At 27.1% G+C, this 20,461-nt stretch overlaps 1 protein-coding gene across 1 annotated transcript in view; it reads left to right on the forward strand.

The window, feature by feature from the left end:
* Nucleotides 1-20,461, forward strand: part of LOC126897039 (nephrin) — a 163,421-nt gene that overhangs the window by 739 nt on the left and 142,221 nt on the right. The gene's annotated exons all lie outside the window — the stretch shown is intronic.

Here is a 20,461-nt window from a genome sequence, read left to right on the forward strand (position 1 = left end):
CCCCCCCCCCCCCGTGTAAATGAAAACATTTATGATTACTATTAAACCCGTAGGTTTATTGAGATAAGGAGTTGTTAACGTGAAAATTATTCAACGACTCCGTTCCAGCAGATCAAAATAATGCGTCCATTTTGATCCGCTTCTGGGTGTTAAAATAAAATATGAAAGATCTCAACAATTTCTTGTGCATAATGTTCTTATAGGTTATAACAATAATGTGATATCTTTTAATCGTTTTATATTCGCTGTTATGCTATCTTTCGAATTAAACATTTTGTGTTCTCTTATTGTTGTTTAAATATAAATAAAAACACGTTAAAGTTCTCGACTATGCTGTAGTACATTACAATAGTTTTGTAGTTAAAAAGTTTTTATTGCTTTTGTCCGACTGAAATTTTAGTAATTTCATATCTTATCGTTGTGCTGAAAATACGTCCGAAGACAAATCGACTGTATTTAATTTTTTTTAATGCGAAGACTAAGCTGGATAATTAGTGTGTACTGTTGTTTTTTTTATCGAACTTAATCTTTTATCTGACTCGTTGGAGTTACATCACTACGCAAACATTTTAATTTTAATGAGTTTAGAGCTACAAATCATATTTATTTTAAGAAACACGATGAAAATAATAAGTATGGTTTGATTGCAAACGTAGAATTCCACGAAAAATGAATAGGTTAATAAAGTCGTCGAAATAATATTCATTTGTCTGGACAATGACCATAAATTATTGTTGGAAAATAGAAGCATGACGTTTCACAGTAACAATATTAATGAACACGATTTCACTTGTGTATTGTTGCGAGAAGTTTACTTGCTGTGTACAAATTTACATTAGAATTGTATATGCACGTGGTCATTTAAATTATATTATTCGTCATTAAAGTAAACCTTTCTATTAGACAAGATTAATATGACATCCTTTTACCAAATTTTTTGTTAAAATATACTCTACAAAATGGTTATACGGAAATTTTTTTTACATTTTTCGTAAATTAAAATTTTGTTTTTAATAAATTAAAATTATATGGTATGTTACGTTATTTATATAGCCTTAAATATAAAAATTATTTAAAAAATTTATTAATGTAAAATATAAATTCTAAAACTATTAATATTAATGTAAAATCTAAATCTAAAATAAATACAGCATACTTTAAAATTCACGTTGTATTCGTCTAGCCTGTGACTATCACATATATTGTATTATAGAAAAGTGAATTTTTTTTTATTCAAATTTTACGTTTCAATTTATTATACTTGGGATGTTATTCACATTATCAAATTACAACTTGCTATCTATTTGGAATTTATTTTAATTGAAAGCTTTTGCTTATTTGAGGTATAAAATAAATTTACGGGATCAATGTTGGTTTGGTTCAGACAATTTTAAGTACGTTACAAATATTTGCGTTTATTAGTGTAACGATAAAGTATTCGATTCAACGGTGTAATAAATAGTAATTGAAACAGTTTTAGATCTCAGCTTAACTATAGTGATTGCCGTTCATAAATTGTTAAGAAAAGTATCAGATTTAGGGATGGCAAAAGGTACCGCTGTCTTCCGTGTGGCTTTCCCGAATTATTGTAATTGTGTTAAAAGTTTTTTTCATACTATTATTTTTTGTCGATATAAAAGTAAAAACTGAATTTCCAGGTATCGTTTAAAATATACAGGTAGTTTGAAGACCACCCAGTAAACTGCGCATATCTAAAAGTTTTATTAAGCTACGTATAACTTGTATACCATATAAATGAATATATTTAACGTAGGCTTTTATGACCCATCAATCTATTAGCTAAATTATTCATACGTTTAGTTACGAGACATTTATTATGGTGTGGTTTATTTATATACTTTAAATTCAATTATTGGAATGTATAGTATCCAGTGGATGCCATCTATACTATCGATGTTTAAAAAAACCGGTTCAATCAAAAAATGTATAATATACATCCAACCATATATATATATAAATTATTATATTATTGAAAAAAATTGTAAATTTTGCCAAGATGTTTCCCAAGTGTGGGATCTTTGTATTATAAGATTTCTATTATAGCATTTGTAGTTATAATAAAATAATTCTAAAAATATTTATTCATTTTATAAACGAATAACCACCAAAACGTTATACAAAACATATTAACGAAAAATCATGTAAAATTATTCAAAATAGTTTTTTGTAATATTTAAAATTACTATGGAATATTTTTCATGTATTATAAAAAATTTAATTAAATGTGTTATTTGTTTTAGTTTAATATTTTCTAGATTTTCTAATCTATACATTTCTTTATTAATTAATTCACTACTGATTTTCGCCAAATATTAATTGTGGATCATTTTACAACTCAGTAACTAGTTTTAGAAGTGAAGATGTCACATATAATTGGTGATAGTTATGTGAGAAATCTACTAAAACTAAGTGAAGCCTTTCTTCAATTTGATACTCAGACCTCTAACAAAACAAGTTAATAGTTCAACATATTTTCAAAAAGTCCGAATGGACAATTTATATTAAATAGGGCTACTTACCACGGAAAAGATTGATTAGTTGCGTTAGGTTGATTTTGTATTGGTTTTCTAAACGATCGGGTGTTTTATTCGTATAGCAAATATCGAATAATTCACATGTATAACTTTTTTATTTCCATTCGAGAGAAACAACCGAGTTTAATATGTGTATGTGACAACGTATCATTATTTTCAGATGTACAGTATTTAAAAAAAATGATCGTGTTATATAACCTTTCATTGTTTACCACAGTCGGAGTGTAGCAAAAGGGATTAAATTTTAAAAAAGTTGTCAACGATAACTAGCATTCAGCGGAATATTTTACTAACGTTGGCCGAAATGAAAAAAAAAAACAGATACACACATATAGTATTCAACCCTTGGTCTTTTTACTTTGCCATTGGTCCATGCAAAAGTAACGCACACTTGCAACGTACAAAATACTAATTCTGTTGCTAAATTTCACCGTAATTGTGTTTTTCGATGAGCGTTACGATAATCAAAAGCTGTACCTATTTATCGTGCCGCAGACCGACCGCTGCGTAAACAAAGGGCCCCTATACGTTGTGAAAGTCACGAAATAGTAGGTTGACAACGTTTTCAGACCTTCTTTTATGTTATCATTATCGTACGAGTGGAAAAAAAAAAAACGCCATTGCAGGTCCCATAATCAAACTCTGCAATCTCGACACTAGACGCTTTTGAGTGGTCTTTTTTGAAAACATTCCAAATTAAATTTACCGTAAGCCAAGAGTTATATTCTCCGACCCGCACATATAAAGTGTCGTTACGTTTTGTGAGGCGTATGTGTATATGAGTGTGTTTGTGAACCTTTGCACTTAAAATTCTGAGTCCAGCGGAGGCGGTGACACGGGCGATCACGTGAAGCACGCGACACCTATCGAGTGCTCGGAAAGTGTGCAGAATTTGTTGTTCCGATTCGAAATTAAACGCCGTGTGCCGCCAAAGCGCATTTCGGCCCTGTCGACGTGTTGACCCATGATTTATTATTGTATTCGTGTCGTTACTTTTTTAATTAGTCCGCCATGGCCGATAAACCCTGCAGATTTCGGACCCTTTCACCCCGCGATCGGCCCAACGCGAGCGCGGCTAACGTTTTTTTTCTCTGCCGAGGGATTTACGTGTACCCCCGTCCCCCAAATTCGAGTGTAATTACGTCAGGTGGGCAAAGGCTGACACCGATGCTATTATAACGGCATGGTGGAAACTTGCTTTATACGCATTAATCACGCGAGATTCTCTTGTTTTCTACATACATATTTAAACAAAGAAACGGGCAGACACAAGTTTAGTTTTTAATTCTATACCATATCCGTCCAAGTTGTGTGACATTATTAAAATCCACAACTAGCTACAGACGAGTGAACCGAGTAAAAACAGAGGTAGTGATATTTTATTGGACGGCCGATCGAGTATTATTCTGTCGTTGTCTATTAATGTGATTGGAACCACTCGGAGGAAATTTCCAAAGGTTCTAATATATGACATAAAACAAGGTTGGCAACAAAAAAACGTGACACGAGTATTGTCAACTCAATCTATGACAACAATGATATTACATCGGATTACTGTAAATATCATTTAATTTCAATTTCAAGTCCTTTTGAAGTTAAACTACGTTACTATAGATTTTTTATACTTTATTATTGTTCTAATATTATTGAAAAAACAGGTAGAATAAAATAGATTAACAGTTTACAATTCTATATTGTTTAGAGTGTTTTTTTTAGGAATCTACGACATTATTATTAGAACATTGTAGCTTTTTGTTGCGCTGTAAAAAATAATATTTAAAACAATTTTTCCTTAAATAATTACCATTTACCGCGAACATGTAATAGATTTAATAGTATTACACATAAAGCAAATTAAATTCACAATCGATTCAATTAACTTTTTTTACCAAATAATTTTATCTCAATTCAAAATACGGACTTTTAGCAACTATGCTTTAAAAAAATTTTGAAAAGCCATAAAATCATGAGTTATAGTGTTTGAATATATTCATTATTAAATGCTTTTTTGGTTTCTTACTAATTTTGAAAATAAATTATTGTCTTATAAGATATATCAGCCATAAATGAGATTTTAATTTATAATGGAATTTCAAGCCGAATCGAATTAATAAGTTTTTATATATTTTTACAAGCTTTCAAAAAAAAAAAAGAATTAGTGACAATGCGTATAACAACATTATGTTCGTTTTAATATGTATACTAGATTTTGTTACAGAATCAAAAATCAACACAACAATAAAACGTATTGAATTGTATTACGTTTGGGTCGTTTGATCTTATGAAANAGAATTAGTGACAATGCGTATAACAACATTATGTTCGTTTTAATATGTATACCAGATTTTGTTACAGAATCAAAAATCAACACAACAATAAAACGTATTGAATTGTATTACGTTTGGGTCGTTTGATCTTATGAAATTCAACAAGAATGTCAAGTCAATTTCAAAAAATAACTCGAATAAAACGATTTTTTAACAACTCAGGAGACTGTCCGTGGATTTAATGATAATTTTATTTCTCGTTCTCAAGTGAACGGATAATCGATTACTAGTAAAGAAACGAGTTCACGGGTTAAGAATAAATAAATGCTTAATGACTTATGCGAGGGCAAAAAAAATTAATAATCGTGAAAAAGTTGGTTAACGTTATGAAAATTAAAAGTTGAAAGGTTTTGGTGTCGCCTCCGGCTGTTTGTATTTGAAGTTTTTTCTTCTTCTTTTTCGCTAAATATTTACTCCGACATCTTTCTAGACTTCTGTGTGGAATAATACGCCATTTTTTCCGTGACAGCGTGAAAGTTTTTAACTGGATTCGGATGCTAATAAGTTTGGGTTCATTTGTCTGATTTCTAGTCGACCAATCCGATATGGGCCGCGTTATTAGTAGTCACCGCGGTGTATATATTTATACAGCTCGGCACATATTTTTCTAGACGTTCTACTACCCCGTCTTTGTTATAAAGTTTACCCACACGATCTTCGAATACCTTATGAGGACAACTTTTGACGGAAAGAAATACTTGTGTATTGGTTTCGTAAAATTATTAACCTACGGCATTATAGAGAATGAAATATTAAGGGATATTCTCTGCTGAAGAAAAACATTACCCGCGAAGAAAGTTTCGCCAAAAGCCATTGGGGCTAAACAAATCCGCTAAAAGTTTGTATAATAGAATGTAATCTAAATTATGGCTTTATACTTTGAGCACGAGCGAGAGCCATAATAGTGAAAAGAAACGTTGTGTAAATACAATTTTCAATTCACTAAAAATGCAATTACGGTGCATGTTTTCAACAAGTTTACACATCGATGCTTGAAACTGGAAAGTTATTAATTAAAAATACCGGTGCTTTTTCATAATTATTTTGCAACCGAAATGTCGATTGTAATTCGATGTATTATTTTCGCCTCAAACAAAATTCTATAAATTATTTCGAAATTATTAATTAAAATCGCTTTTGTCTGCGATCGGCAAACGGTTAAGAATAAAACTTCAATAATAAATCGACGATTACAACCGTTTGATTCATAACCGCTGGTTCACACACACCCTGTTTAATGGCCGCGTCTATACCTATTTATTTCATCAAAAATTAATGTGTTAATCGTTCACTTGGGACTATCCTGATATGATCGAACGGCAATTGTGTGTGTGTGTGTGTTGTACGACGTGCAGAACAATAGTTTTAAATCGATGGACGGCAGATACTATGGACGGGCGCGAATAGATTCCTCCAATTGGTTGTAAAAGTGTGTACGACCCTCACAAATCTGACACGGGAAAGGGTGACTGTCAGGTTAACGGAGTGCCGCGTAATGCACACTGGAGCAGTGAAAAGCCATCATTCCGGTTGTGTTTCGGAAAAGCCATTTTCCTAAATTCGAATTTCGTACGGCCAACGCAAATAGAATTCAAATACATGCGGTTTGAATTTTATGAACTGGGTACCGTTTTATAGGAGAGCAATAACGTTAATTTTAACTTATAGCCGTTGCCTCAATAGTGATTTATTTCATAATTACCAACAGGTCGATTATCGTGGCAAGTAATAGCGAACCGACTTCCGCACTGAAAAATGTTATTGACTTGTTTCACCTTCATTTACTATTGCCGCCCAGCAAAAATATTTTAATTATAGTTATGATATTGGCAATTAGATGGTGTGATAAGGAAGGTACGACGATTTGAGTATCGCCGCTGCTGTTACTGTGCAATACTTACTAGAAACGGCGCAATAATCGTTAAAAAACAACGGTTTCGAACTGATGTACAAAAAAGAAAAAATTGAGTTTTAAAGCTTTTAGTGGGGATCAATGGCCCATGCACTTGACCATAAAACTTCACGCGCGTTTCTGTTTCCATACCGCAAACTCATTTACATTATTATTATATTACTTTGAAATGATAACAGCACACCGGTCGTGTAACGAATAAAAGCAAATTCTAATGGGCAGATGTTCGTCTGGGGACTTTAGAAAATTTTATTCGTTTAATTTTGTCAAGTATTGTAATTTGCCAACTGCCATAACTTCTATTTAGTATATTCCAGCATACGGTTTTAAACATTAAGTGTTCAATTTTTTTTAATAACATACATTTTAATCTTTATGTAAACGTGCTTATCATTAACATTTTTATACAAGTTATTATTATTTTTTTTGTGTGTATAAAAATGACTAACGAAAAATAGGTTTGCGATTTTATACGCGACATATTTCGTATTGGAGTTGGTATGAATCAATTGAACTCAAACGAACCGACTAAAAAATAAATTATACGTATAATATGTATTAGCAGCTCCCGTACGGTAATACGTTTTTTCCCTCTCTTGATTTCAAGTACCTGTATATAATAATAATAATAATAATAATAATAGTAGTAATAATAATATAGTACCATACATGATGGAAAACACTATGTGTGGCAAAGACTGTGTGGCGGCGTTCGGCCAAAGGAAAATCCGTTTTTACTTTTTTTTTTTTTTTACATGATTTTATCGATGTTATGACACACTACCTGAGGGAGAGAGAGCTAAAAAGTCGAAACTCCTTACCCCACGCTTTCCACATTTCCCACATCCAAAATAACGGATCACTGAACTGGGAATAATTTTGCATATGAATATTATGTACATTCGTATAAGTAATAATCATATGTATATTCTATGGGGCCCTATACACGTAACTCTTAATGTACCTTTGAAGGCATTGCGTAGTATATGAGTACATAATTAAATTTTAATTTTTTTTTACTATTTACAGTATATAGAAATAAAAATTTGTATCTCAAATAAAATACTAAATATTACGATTAAATAAAAGAGTTAACGAATGTTATATCGATCGATTTAAAATTTTCCTTTATAAGTCATAAACGATGTGAACTGCGTGTCACATAACTAATACATATTAAAAAAAAAAAAAGTTTTAAAACGCAAAAACAGTTCAAAGTACCTAGATTTAATAAAAAAATTTACTTAATAAATATTTGCTCGTATTTAAAATGGAAAATCTAAAACTCAATAAAATAAATATATACTTGAGGGCTATCTATTTGATGTACTTGTACAATATTTGAAAATAAATTGATTTTTACTGAAAATTCAATACGAAACAATTTTTGTTCATTTTTATGGAATAATATGAAGGGTTTGTTGCAAAACTGAGGTAATTCTGTTTTTAGGGTATTTGGTGTTATACGATTTATGTTGAAAAAAATCTTTAATTTAATATTGAAAACAAGTCTCTGTATAAGTCCCCTCATAGTGGGAATCCGGAATCATAGATTGCAGTATAGATGGATATCTGACAATAATGTACATCATTGTCATAAGCCGCTTCGATACGAATAGGTTAATTGTTATTTAAGAGTGTTTAATTACACACACAAAAAAAAAAAATTAGAAAATAGAATTCGAAAAAAAAATAAAAGTTCATATCTAAAACGACTAAAAGTAAAAAATTCCCAGTAAATTTATTAATCAATTGGTTTGGGTGGGGTACATAATTTGTGTTAACTAGTGCTACAGAAAAATATATTTTTATAATTTACAGTTTGATATTTTTTTCTAAATGGGCAAAGAAGCTAACTGAAGTTATAGAAATAAAATGTTCAAGTAAATCATTTTTCTTTTAAGAAAAATTATTTATAAAAAATACTGTACATTATTTTTATTACTCGTGTAGCGATTATTATATGATGCTATAGTTTATTAAGTTAATAATTATTTAAGAATGGAGTGATAATTTTTTATGGCGTTTGAAATTTCGTTCGCCAAAATAATGTTATTAATGGAAAAATAAAAAAAATCTCGAATTTTCTAAAATAATTGTTCACGAAATTACCATTGGCTACAAGTAAAATATCCGTAAACCCTTTTTAACTGCGAAAAATAAGATGAATGCCAACTAGATCATCAATCTACTTTTCTTCGGAAATGGGAATCTATTGTATGCAAAGGGGTTATCATTCACAGTTACTACAATTTTATCATTGCTACAAAATTTCTTAATAAGATTGTTTTGTAGTGGTATATTTGAGTTGACTAATTTCAAAAGGATACATGAACAAAAGAAAGATATTGTTTTGTAATTTTGTCTTATTTTGACGAATTAGCTTGTAAAATAGAAAATTTAACTACAAAATACTTTCTAATATTAAATCTAAAATAATTACGACTGTTCAAATCAAAATTCTTTCTTATTGTAAATTCAGATAAAATTTTACCGTCATATTTATAATAAATTATACCTTACGTTTAAGTTGTAACTTTATTAATAAAATATCTATCAAATCATGATTTATTTGCCTCATTGCAAAATTATTGCCAAGTTAAAAATATAATGTAATAATACTATATTTATGTTAATATATCACATAAACCCAACATTTGGTCAAATTTTAATTTAGAGTCATCGAAAAGAACAATTTACATTTTCTATTTAATACTTACAAGCTTAATATCATAACTTTACATAAGATATATAAATTTATTATTTTAAATTATAATCGAAATATTTTCATACCTTTTTAAGGTAAAAATATTAGGAAAATATTGTTTATATATATACTCAAATTTCTTAATATTTCAAAAGAAGTTTAACTGTATACCATTCGTATAATATAGTTAAATTAATAAATATGTACATTTCAAATATCATACAATTTTCTTACCTTATTAAGAAAATTATATCATTGCTACTAGTAAATGAAAATGCTGGGGATCAATACTTATTATCCAGGATCCAATATTATTGAGGTAATTATTTTTTTTCAATTTTCAAGCTAAAAGTAATTTAACGAGATTTATTTTGAGTACTGTGAAATTGTTATACTAATAATTATGTATACAGTAGAGTTGATAGGAAATCTTATTATACTCCAATAACTTTCAGTGGATGAATTGAAAAAAGCAACTCGTAGTTTAAATTAATACAATATGAGCCAAAAAAGTTGGTAAACAAGATTCAAAATAAGTGATTGACATTTGAATAAATAAATACTAGAGTGATTAAAACATAAAAGTGAGTGTAAAATATGAGACCGATATGATGAGGTTAAAACGTGCAGCATGCCCTCTAAAGTTGAATAAATTAATTTGAAAAAAGTAAAATTTTCACTATAATATTTTTAATGTGTAATTTACAAATACAGTTATTGAACTTTTTAAAAATGCTATTTTTAAATCTGTAAAACATTTTTAAATTAATGTAATAGCTATAAATATGTAAAAATCTCAACATTTCGGAATAACTGTATTTTATCTTTTTATAACACAAATTTAATATTTAAGTTATGTGCAGTTAAATTATACAATCTTATAAATTATTTAACTTTAAAAAAGATATAGTGACTTCGTTTGGAATAGTACATTTAGTTATTTTTAATATAAAAAATAAATGATTTTATTATAATCCCTTAAAGTTTTCTTTGAGGTTAATTTTATACTAAAAATATATTCTAATTAACTAATTAGGATTTATCTGAGAAATTCTAAAAACTAGAAAAAATCTAATTACAGATTTTAAACTTGCAAGAAAAATTGAATCGAACTAAATCTATTTTTTATTAGTGTAGTTAATAATTAAATGAAACAACCGTTTTTTAATCGTTTTACTGGTATAAAAATATTATTTTTGATTAGAAAGTTGACTAACTGTATTTTTAAGTTACATATTAATAAAAAGTTCTTCTTATAACAATCTCACGTTTTGTATTACCCATTTTAATTAGCACTGAAAAATTCAGGAGATGCTGTTATAAAAATTTAAAAAATCGGTTTTTTTTTACCATCCTAATAAACACCAATAAAATGTACACTGGTACTTCAATTATAATAGAAGTTTTGGAGAACAAAATGCAATAAGAATTTTTTTGTTGTACAGTAACTTTTTGCATGTTGTTTGTTTTATGTTGTTACTATAGCATCTGGCATCTATTAAAATTAAATTATTCACACAATTTGTCAGAGCTTGTACAGTTTCAATAATAATCCCTCTGAATAAGTCGATATAAAACTCTTGTTTTTTCCATTGTATAATTATATTTATATAAGAGATTATCATTCAATTTTAAAACACTTTTCTTTATTTATTTTAAATTTAAATTTGTACTAAGTACATATTTTTCATATGGCATTTCAAGAACAATATTTATCAACTATTTGAATGAAAAAAGTGAAACATTTATTTTTTAGAATGAATGTACATAAAATCGTACAAAACTCGTCGAATAATTTGTATCTCATCGCATTAAATAAATCAATTTTTTACATTTTCTTGGTATTTATGAAATTGGGTTAATTAATTTAATATCTAAAAAGAAATAAAAATCATACCTTTTGATTATGATTGGAAGGTATTTTTAATAAATAACGTTAAATCAATTTTTTTTTTTAAATATTGAGTTAAGCATAAAATAACTTCGTTGTATAAACAATTATAATTGTTTTTCTATAGTTTTCGATAATTATCAGACACTATAGGTAAATAAGATGATATTTTTATTTGATGCTACTGTCTTTACTTCAAACGATAATATAATCGCAGTATAAAAATTGTTGCGATTCGATTGTATAAGAGAATGAAGATAAATATTATGCTTTAGGAACATTATATAATGTGGGTCGTGACATACGTGTAAACAATAATTTTGTCCAATGGTTTAATTTCCGACCACGTTAATAATGTCACAGTTCTACTATTCATGAGAGCACACGAAGAGCGCCTCTAGTCGACCTTAAAACTTAATTAGTTTTGAGTATGTGACATGTAACAGTAGTTTAGCGACCTTTCGGGAATTACTATCTGCGAATAACGTTGTAAGCGATTATTTCCCATCTTGGTATTTTCAAACAGTCACTTTTCGAAGGTATAGTTGATATATTCATTAATTTTTTAAACCAACTCATCACTGTAGTCGTCATCGCCGAAGGGAAATGGATGAAAAAACAGCGAAGCTAAAATTGTTGCCGCTTATTTCATTGCATCATTTCGTCCGTCGATGAATTCGTGTTCAATCGTTTACATCTATACTTCGTCGACGTATTTTTTTAAAACTACTATTTTGAACTGAAGAGAAATTAATTTCTAACCCCTTTGTGATTTGTCTGAGCGATTTCTTTGAGTGTCGTCTTTTTGATCGTTTGCTGTCGTTGTCATCACAGGCAGTCGACACAAACTATATTGTTCTCTTCTAAGGTACATCTAACGTATTGAGGAAATGACGACCGTTTTCTATTATTCAGCGTATATATCAATCTTTTACTACATTTCAATATTATTTTTTATTACTGTTCGAGATGAAAGATAAGTTGACCAAGCATTTTGTCATCTGATCTAGAGCGTAGTTTAATTTTGAGATATGATTTCGTGTATTATTTGTAGTATACAATACTGTGCAGTGAAATGTAAACATTTGTTCTCTGTTGTACATATTTTATGCTTATTAAGAAAGTATATATATATATTGATTTTTTTGGTTTGGGAGTTATTTCTGGACTTAAAAACTATTTAAATTTCGTAAAAAAGTTAAGTTACAGTACAGGTAGATGTAAGATAACAAAATTAAAGTACACTATATATGATACTATCTAACAAAAACTTCCATAAAATAACAAATGGAAAATTTCCTATAACTGGTAGAGATTTTTTTTTTCATTTGATTTTTAAGTAAAAATTATTAAGTACTTGTATCAGAAAGATTTGTAGCGTCAAGTTTGACGATAAAACTTTTAATGAAAATTTTCGTTTATAAAGCTTTAAACTGCTTTGTTATAACTATTTCTTTTGTATGCCAAAAATTTAAATTAATGAATATAACAATAATTAATAGAAAATACAAAATAATACTTTGTTTAAATATAATGTTCAAGTATTTTGTTTGAGTTCATAAAATGAATCATAAATATTAACATGTATAATATCAAGTGCGATTCTTAAAACTATTTTGTGTCGAGTTTGTCATGTATTTAAGGAAAAATATCACGACTAAAATAAAATGTTCAAAGTAATCATTACATTGGAAATGTTGTTGTTAGTTACATTGTATTGAATAATAATTACAACATATTTTTAATGTCTCACTTTAAAATAAATAGTAAATTGTTGATAAATATTGAAAGCATAATTATGCTTTCATAAATATTTCCACTGCACAGTCAAAACTTTGTATAATTTTGATGTAGTTTGAAAATTGTAATAAATCAATATTTTAATTTATGTATTACACGCGAGCTCATTTTAATTACTTTTTTTTTTTCTAAATATTTCTTTAAGACATTGAAAAAATATTTAATCAATGGTTAATTGTTTATGGATATCGCGGAAGTAAAGGAGGGAAATAAAACACTATGGCGGTAAAATACATAGCGCGACATTTTAGCTAGTGTTTTTTGTTTCTAAAAGGCTACAGAGTTTATGGGGGATGTCCGGTCAAATGCCGAGTTCTAGGAAAGGTCGCTTCAAGACCTGACCTGGTCCTGTTCATAACAGCTACTTTTTCAATTTCTGCTTCCTCTTATCCTGTTGAAACTATCTTTAAACGAAAAAATAAATAAATAAATACATAAAGCTTTCACACCATTTTTACGACTATCCCCTTTTTGTCCTTTACTCATATAATATATTTTTACATTCAGATAAATCTGACCCAGGTTTTACGACGGCGAGAGAAAATCCTATTTGCAGTTTATAGCGCTGTGACCAATATGTATATGATCTCTGTAGGTCAAAATGAAAATTTTATCTGGTAAATCGAAAATCTAGAATGAAGATGTATTTATGTATTATCGCGGAATTCCAACCGTCGCGTGTTTGTAACTTGAAGACTCATTTTTGGATTTATGGATTACGGAGCTATTCATAAAGGTTTTTCAGATTTTTTTATTTAACTTGTGAAATTTACTACATACTTATACTCTACAGTGGCTAAGGCGAGTTATACTTGCACAAGACCAAAGCCGAAGATTTATTTCTTAGAATAAATCACTAACTATGCGATCAAAGTTAAGTTTATTAACTTTCTTATATTTTTTAATTTTTGTTTTGCTCAAATAAATATTTAAATTAAGTACAATAAGTAATTTTTATAATTACATTGATTATTTAAACGGCAATCAACTTAGGATAAGATACTCATTTTCTCAGAAACTTTTGAATATTTTAAATATACGTAAAGAAAAAAATTGATAGATTCATAAAACTCTATAATAATGTGTAGCTAATTATAATTATTTTTATTTATTCAGGCTTAAAAATTCTACCAGTTTAAATTGTTTTAAAAAATTATTATTTCATTTTAGTTAATACGATTTTTTTTGTGTATTTTACTGAAAAAATGAATTTTATAAATAGATTTTATATGAAATATTTAACTAAAAATAATCTTTCACAGTTTATCAATGATGACACTGGACATTTTCATAGTAAACCATCCCTGCCTGGATGGTAAGGATTTCCATTCAATTATTAATTCGAAATATTTCTTTAAATTTCACATAAAAAAGCAATCATTCAGTAAATTTTAATGGATTATATTTTTCTTAGTGGTAATATAAATTATAGCTTCTTAGATTAATATATTAGTCCATATAGAAGGGAATGACTACAATCTTAGAAACTTATTTTTAGTTTAATTTATAATTGAACATGTTCTTATACCAGTAAATGAAGAATATCAATACAATAATTAAATATGATTCTATATATATTATCGTAATAATTTAGATACTATATATATATTATTTATATGGTTTTATTATTATTATTATTATTGTTATTGTTGTTGATGCTTACCCTCTTATCTTATATTATTTAACAAAAATCTTATGGTCCATTAATCTAAACTCACCTTAATATCATGTTATTCTTGCTTATTGCACATACCATCAGTTTACAAAATTAAATTTCATGTTTTTCTACTGTGTTCTGTAGGTATTTGATTTCAAAGCGGCTCGTTAAATATTTACAGTGTAATGCATCAGTAAGTAAACTGAATACACTATAAACTTATGGGTTTTTTTAAGTTGTAAGCTGGAGATACATTGAAGTTCAAGGCGTTTTATGTACGAATAGAAGAAATTTGCTTGGCATGTAGTCGATGACAATTTACCAAAAAAATATAAAAAAAACCAATGTACAGCAAAAAGCTTTTTACCGTAAAATAAAATATGAAAAATACATTAAATACTAAAAAGCAGAAACTAATGGGGCCCAATAGAATTCTTATATGACACATGCAATGGGTTCTAATAGAATACCTATGAGAAAAACATTTATGTATATAATAATTTACGTTAACTTAGTTACTTTGATTTTTGAAAATATATCGATAATGTCTCATTTATGTTTTTTTGGAGATGCAAAAATTTCATAGTTTCTAATGAGACTAATCACATTATAGAAATATCACATTATCTCTATGTTTTTCTTTAATTGAATGGATACGCATAAAGATAATAATTTAAGAGTACTTTAATTTAATGCTAATGAGTTAATATACATTTAAGGCCAACAATAAATACGTGAATTGCTTTATTTTTGTGCAATTTCTTTTTTTATCATCGAAATTACCAATGCAGTTCATTTGTTTCTTATTAAATATTTAAGTTAAAACAAAAATATTTTTATGCTTATTGTGAGTTCAACAACCTTTTTATATTTTTTCAGGGGTTTCTGCAAAATTTTCGATTAAAAGTATTAGTAAAACAGGTTTTATAGATTATTAAACATCTTCATAAATAACAGAAATATTGAACTTGTTTATGAATTGAAATTATATGTGCTATTAGAATACATTTTTTGAGGGCTTGCGATAACATCGGGTTAGATATATTTTATTGAAGATTAGGTTGTTTATAAAGTGTATTAAATGAAAATAAAATAAACATGCAGTACAATTATATTTTATGTATGAATTTATGAAAATATAACTTAATGCTTAAATTACAATTGTTGTATAAATAATTAATCTAACACAATTATATAATATATCAGTGACTACTTACTATTAAATTTTTAATTTTACGTGATTTAAATTTATCAATTCATTTATTTCCCTTTAGCTGACTTAAACACATTTGCATTAGCCTTTTATTGTAAGACAACTTCGAATTCTTATTTTACGAAAAACATAGAATTTTTAATGTACGAATACTTTAGTCTTTTGTTTTTACATTTCGACGGCAATGTGATCACAAATTTAAAACACTGGAGTTATAAATTAAAATAATGAGGAACTCGATCTCGCAGTGCATTTAAAATTTTTAAGTGTACTTGCGCATTTGTACTATCGGGAAAAGTGGTAGAAACTTTTGAAAACATTTTAAACAATGACTTTTATTCGCAAAACGAATTAACTTTAAACCCATCAATTGATTTTTTTGATGATATGTGAATTGACAATACTGACTTATTTATTTTATAATTGCCACAATTTTATTTTAACTGTTTACTAATTTTTAATTATTTCTAACTAAGAAAATAACGAGTCGATAAAAACTTTTAGACCGGTTCTTCGAAAGTTATAACAATATTTAAATGTAGACTCGAGAAGAGTCTTGTTTTTTTTTTTTATCAAGTATTAAAAAAATTGAAAAAATGTAAAAAATTAGCGATTTTTAAATTTGTAATTTTTTGGGGGATTTCCCACTTTTACGGGGAACAAGGGAATTTTTTCAATTTTTGAGGATAATATCTTCGAGTAGATACGATTTGTGATCTTTTGACGTATCGTTAAAAGAAATCGGTTCGGTGAGAGCTGAGAAAAAGTGATAACAGAGACAAACAAAAAAATAAATAAATAAACACATCATGGTAAAATTAATACCTTCTCAGCTTCGCATAGAAACTAAAATTATTTTTTTACGAATTTATTTTGTGACCTGTATTACCTAAATTTGAGTTCCTTGTAATTATTTTTTCTCCAGTTTTATAAATGTTTAAAAACAGTTTTACATGAATTACTGATACATTTTGTATTTTATCATTAATAATTATATCTTTCTTCATTTTAATGTAGTGGTAAGATTTAAATAATTTACTGAGTTCATTTAAATCAATTCCTCTTTTCATTTTAAGAGTTAAGATTGTTGTGTTGCTTATTCACCTGTACTCTTTCGAGCCCTCTGTATCATTACCTAGTATTGTAGGAGCTATCCACTTGGATGATTTGGTTTTATTCAATGTTAAAGCCGTTACCGTTAGCATTGAGTTAAACCTTTTTACCAACGTTTGGGCTCATTATGAAAACATGAGTAGCTTTATTTCAGAATTAGAGTTTAGTTTTGCTTTCAAATAATCTTTTTTTTTTTCGTGTTGACATGTAGTAAAATTACAAAAGAAAATAAAACATAAGTAAAAAAATACACTAGTGTTAAAAATTAAAGTAAAAATAGAAGATTGTTATAAATAACTCGCATACTACTTACACAATCAAAATAATGTTTAAATATGTTTGCACATAAAACTATCGATAGTTGTCAAAGTATTCATTATGTACACAACGTACATAGAAATATAAAGCTAACATAATGTACTATGGAATTGAGTTCTTAGAATAATTTTTTGTTTACTCTTATGTAATAAACATTTTAAAATAAATTCTCAGTGTATGATTTGATTATTGTAAACTTGATGTGATTAAAAATATCTTTCAAATTTTTTTTAGCTTCGATGCGAAGCTGATAAGGTATTAGTTTTACTATGATGTGTTGGTTTTTTTTATTTTTTTTTTTTTTTTTTTTTTTAGGTCTTAGTAATATGTTTATCTTATTGTACACATATACTTAAATACTGTTTTTATATAATGTATATTAACTGTACGCATTGCCTATATAGGCGTTACTTTAACAATAAATAAATAAACATATAAATATTCAGTATTGGAAATAAAAAAGTATAAAAACGACAAAAGACAAATGATAGGAACATATTAGTAAAAAAAAATAGAGAACCATACAATTTATAGCTCAGTTGATGTAATTTTTTGATTTTCTATAAAAATTAAAAATACTTTATTTTTAACCTGTCAGANGTTTTTTTTTTTATAGATGCTTGATATCTTTATCTATCATTTGGTATATATTTTTTGTCAATTTGACACTTAACTTGCCCACAGGGGGGGGATTTAAAATGACAACTTTTTCACAAAAAATTAACTTTTTCAACTTAATTTTTGAAAATGTTCCGGAAGGTCTGACACTTTTATATATATCTTAAATTAAAGCTAATGTAATGTACTTTATCATAAAAAAAAATAATTTCGGATTTTATTTTGTCTTCATGGTGAAAATGGCTAACTTACGCTATTTTTGTGTGAAAACTCTCGATTTTATATCTTACATTTTTAACTTTATAATACTATAACTTTTTTTAAAATCTATGCATCAATACAATTTTTTTATGAGAAATAATATTTATATACTTCTTTCATTCGACATAATTTTTTTTTAAATCGGACTATTTCCCTTGATACAGCGGGGGGGGGGTTCAAAACTATATAGAAAGTAGAACTTTTTCAACTTAATTTATGAAAGTGTTCTGGAAATACTGATACTTTATATATATATATATATATATGTATTTATTAAATTAATTATTTATGTATTATTATATTAAAGCTTATGTAATATACTTTAATATAAAAAAGAATAATTTCAGACTTAAGTTTGTTTTCATAGTAAAAACGGACATCAGAGTTAATAAAATAATAAGATTTCTTACAAACAAATTCTTTTTTATATTTTTAATTTTATAATGCTATAACTTTTTAAAAAATATATGGATCAATACAATATTTTTATGATAAATACTATTTATATACTTATTTTATGTGACATACTATTTTTTTTAAATAATATAATTTTCTTTTGTATATATTTATTCATATATTACACTTATAAATCATAAAACTGTAATCAGGATATAAATAAGGAAATAGGAGATCATGTTGCTTTTGGAATAATCTACCAATTTTTCAAAAATTTAACACTATTTACAGATTTGCATAGAAGCGTTTTTTATGATAGTAATTTTAATCACTGTCAGATATCATTATACTTGACTATGCCACGTCCCTACTTTACCGCTACCCCTCTGTGCTGGGTTTTTTTTTCTTTTGATATCATAAAGTAGTGTCAATTTTTGAATTAAACAACATAAATTAAAGAAAAAAGTAATATTGATTAAGTAGCCTATATTAAATATTAAATAACAAATTTTGTATATATAAAAATAAATTTTACTCCTTTTAATTGTTTCAGATGTATAGAAAGATGATATGATATGATATGATTATATAAAAATATAATATGTATAGTAAATTTGTTATAAATTATACCAAAATATATAAATTATACGAAAATATATTGATTTTTATAAATGAAAATTAATTGAAGTGTATTTTTGTTGGAATACATAGTTAATTCATTTAACCAAATTGACTTTTAATTTTATTTTGTTATCAGAGTAACGTTTTAGTCATTTTAAAAAAGTTCTGTTTTATTTTTGAAATATATAGCTATATGAATAAGCGAGCCTGCAATTCACTAGTAAATCTATTAAAATACTTTCTCTGATTTAGAGAATATTTATTGCAATGATGGTAATCTCTCAGATATTATATTGTATTTGTATTTTACCGTATAGTACGATGTTTCAGTCTTCAAAGACTGAACAAAATACTAAGCCATACTTTTTGTTGCTAAACTAAATCTCTTATAGAATGAATTTAAAAAGTAAGAAAGTGTGATGAATCTTTATTTCTTATAATTCGATCTCGAAAGAACTGATGGTGAATTAAACATTTTATTAATAAAAAAACTATATTGGCTATAATCCAGAAACCTAATTTTGTGCCAAAATTTATTTACTAAAATTTAATTTTTTGTTTACATTTATATGAATGACCATTTTGTTTTGAAGTTGTGTGCATTTATTATTTTTATTTTTTAATTGAAAATAAGTGTATTTAATAATAACGCAACACACCTCTCCAAAAAGTTACATTTTCAGGTTGAGAAACGTCGTGTTTGAAGATAGTTAAACGGTTTTTTTAAAAAGTGGTTCAAGTAAAATTTAAACATATTTGTGTTATTCGGGAAAATTCTGGGTAATTTTATACCCCGTCTACTGACATCACTTTCATATGGGCATTTACTTTTGCAACCAATATATTACTATGTGAATTTAGTTAGTTACAAATACCTTTTTTTATTTCATTGTGCGTTCTAAAATAACCCGAGGGAAATAGCCATAAAGAATTACAGTTACAAATACCTATAAGTAATATTACTTTGTGTTTCGTGTTTCCCGAAAAAAAAAACATATTTTGACTTAACTCATTTTTAACCCTTTCTCATGAAAACTCTCCACTTAATAAATTTTATAAAAAAAAAAAAAAA

The sequence above is a fragment of the Daktulosphaira vitifoliae genome, unplaced genomic scaffold, assembly GCF_025091365.1.
Source record: "Daktulosphaira vitifoliae isolate Bord-2020 unplaced genomic scaffold, ASM2509136v1 Scaffold_1, whole genome shotgun sequence".
Taxonomy (NCBI): Eukaryota; Metazoa; Arthropoda; class Insecta; order Hemiptera; family Phylloxeridae; genus Daktulosphaira; species Daktulosphaira vitifoliae.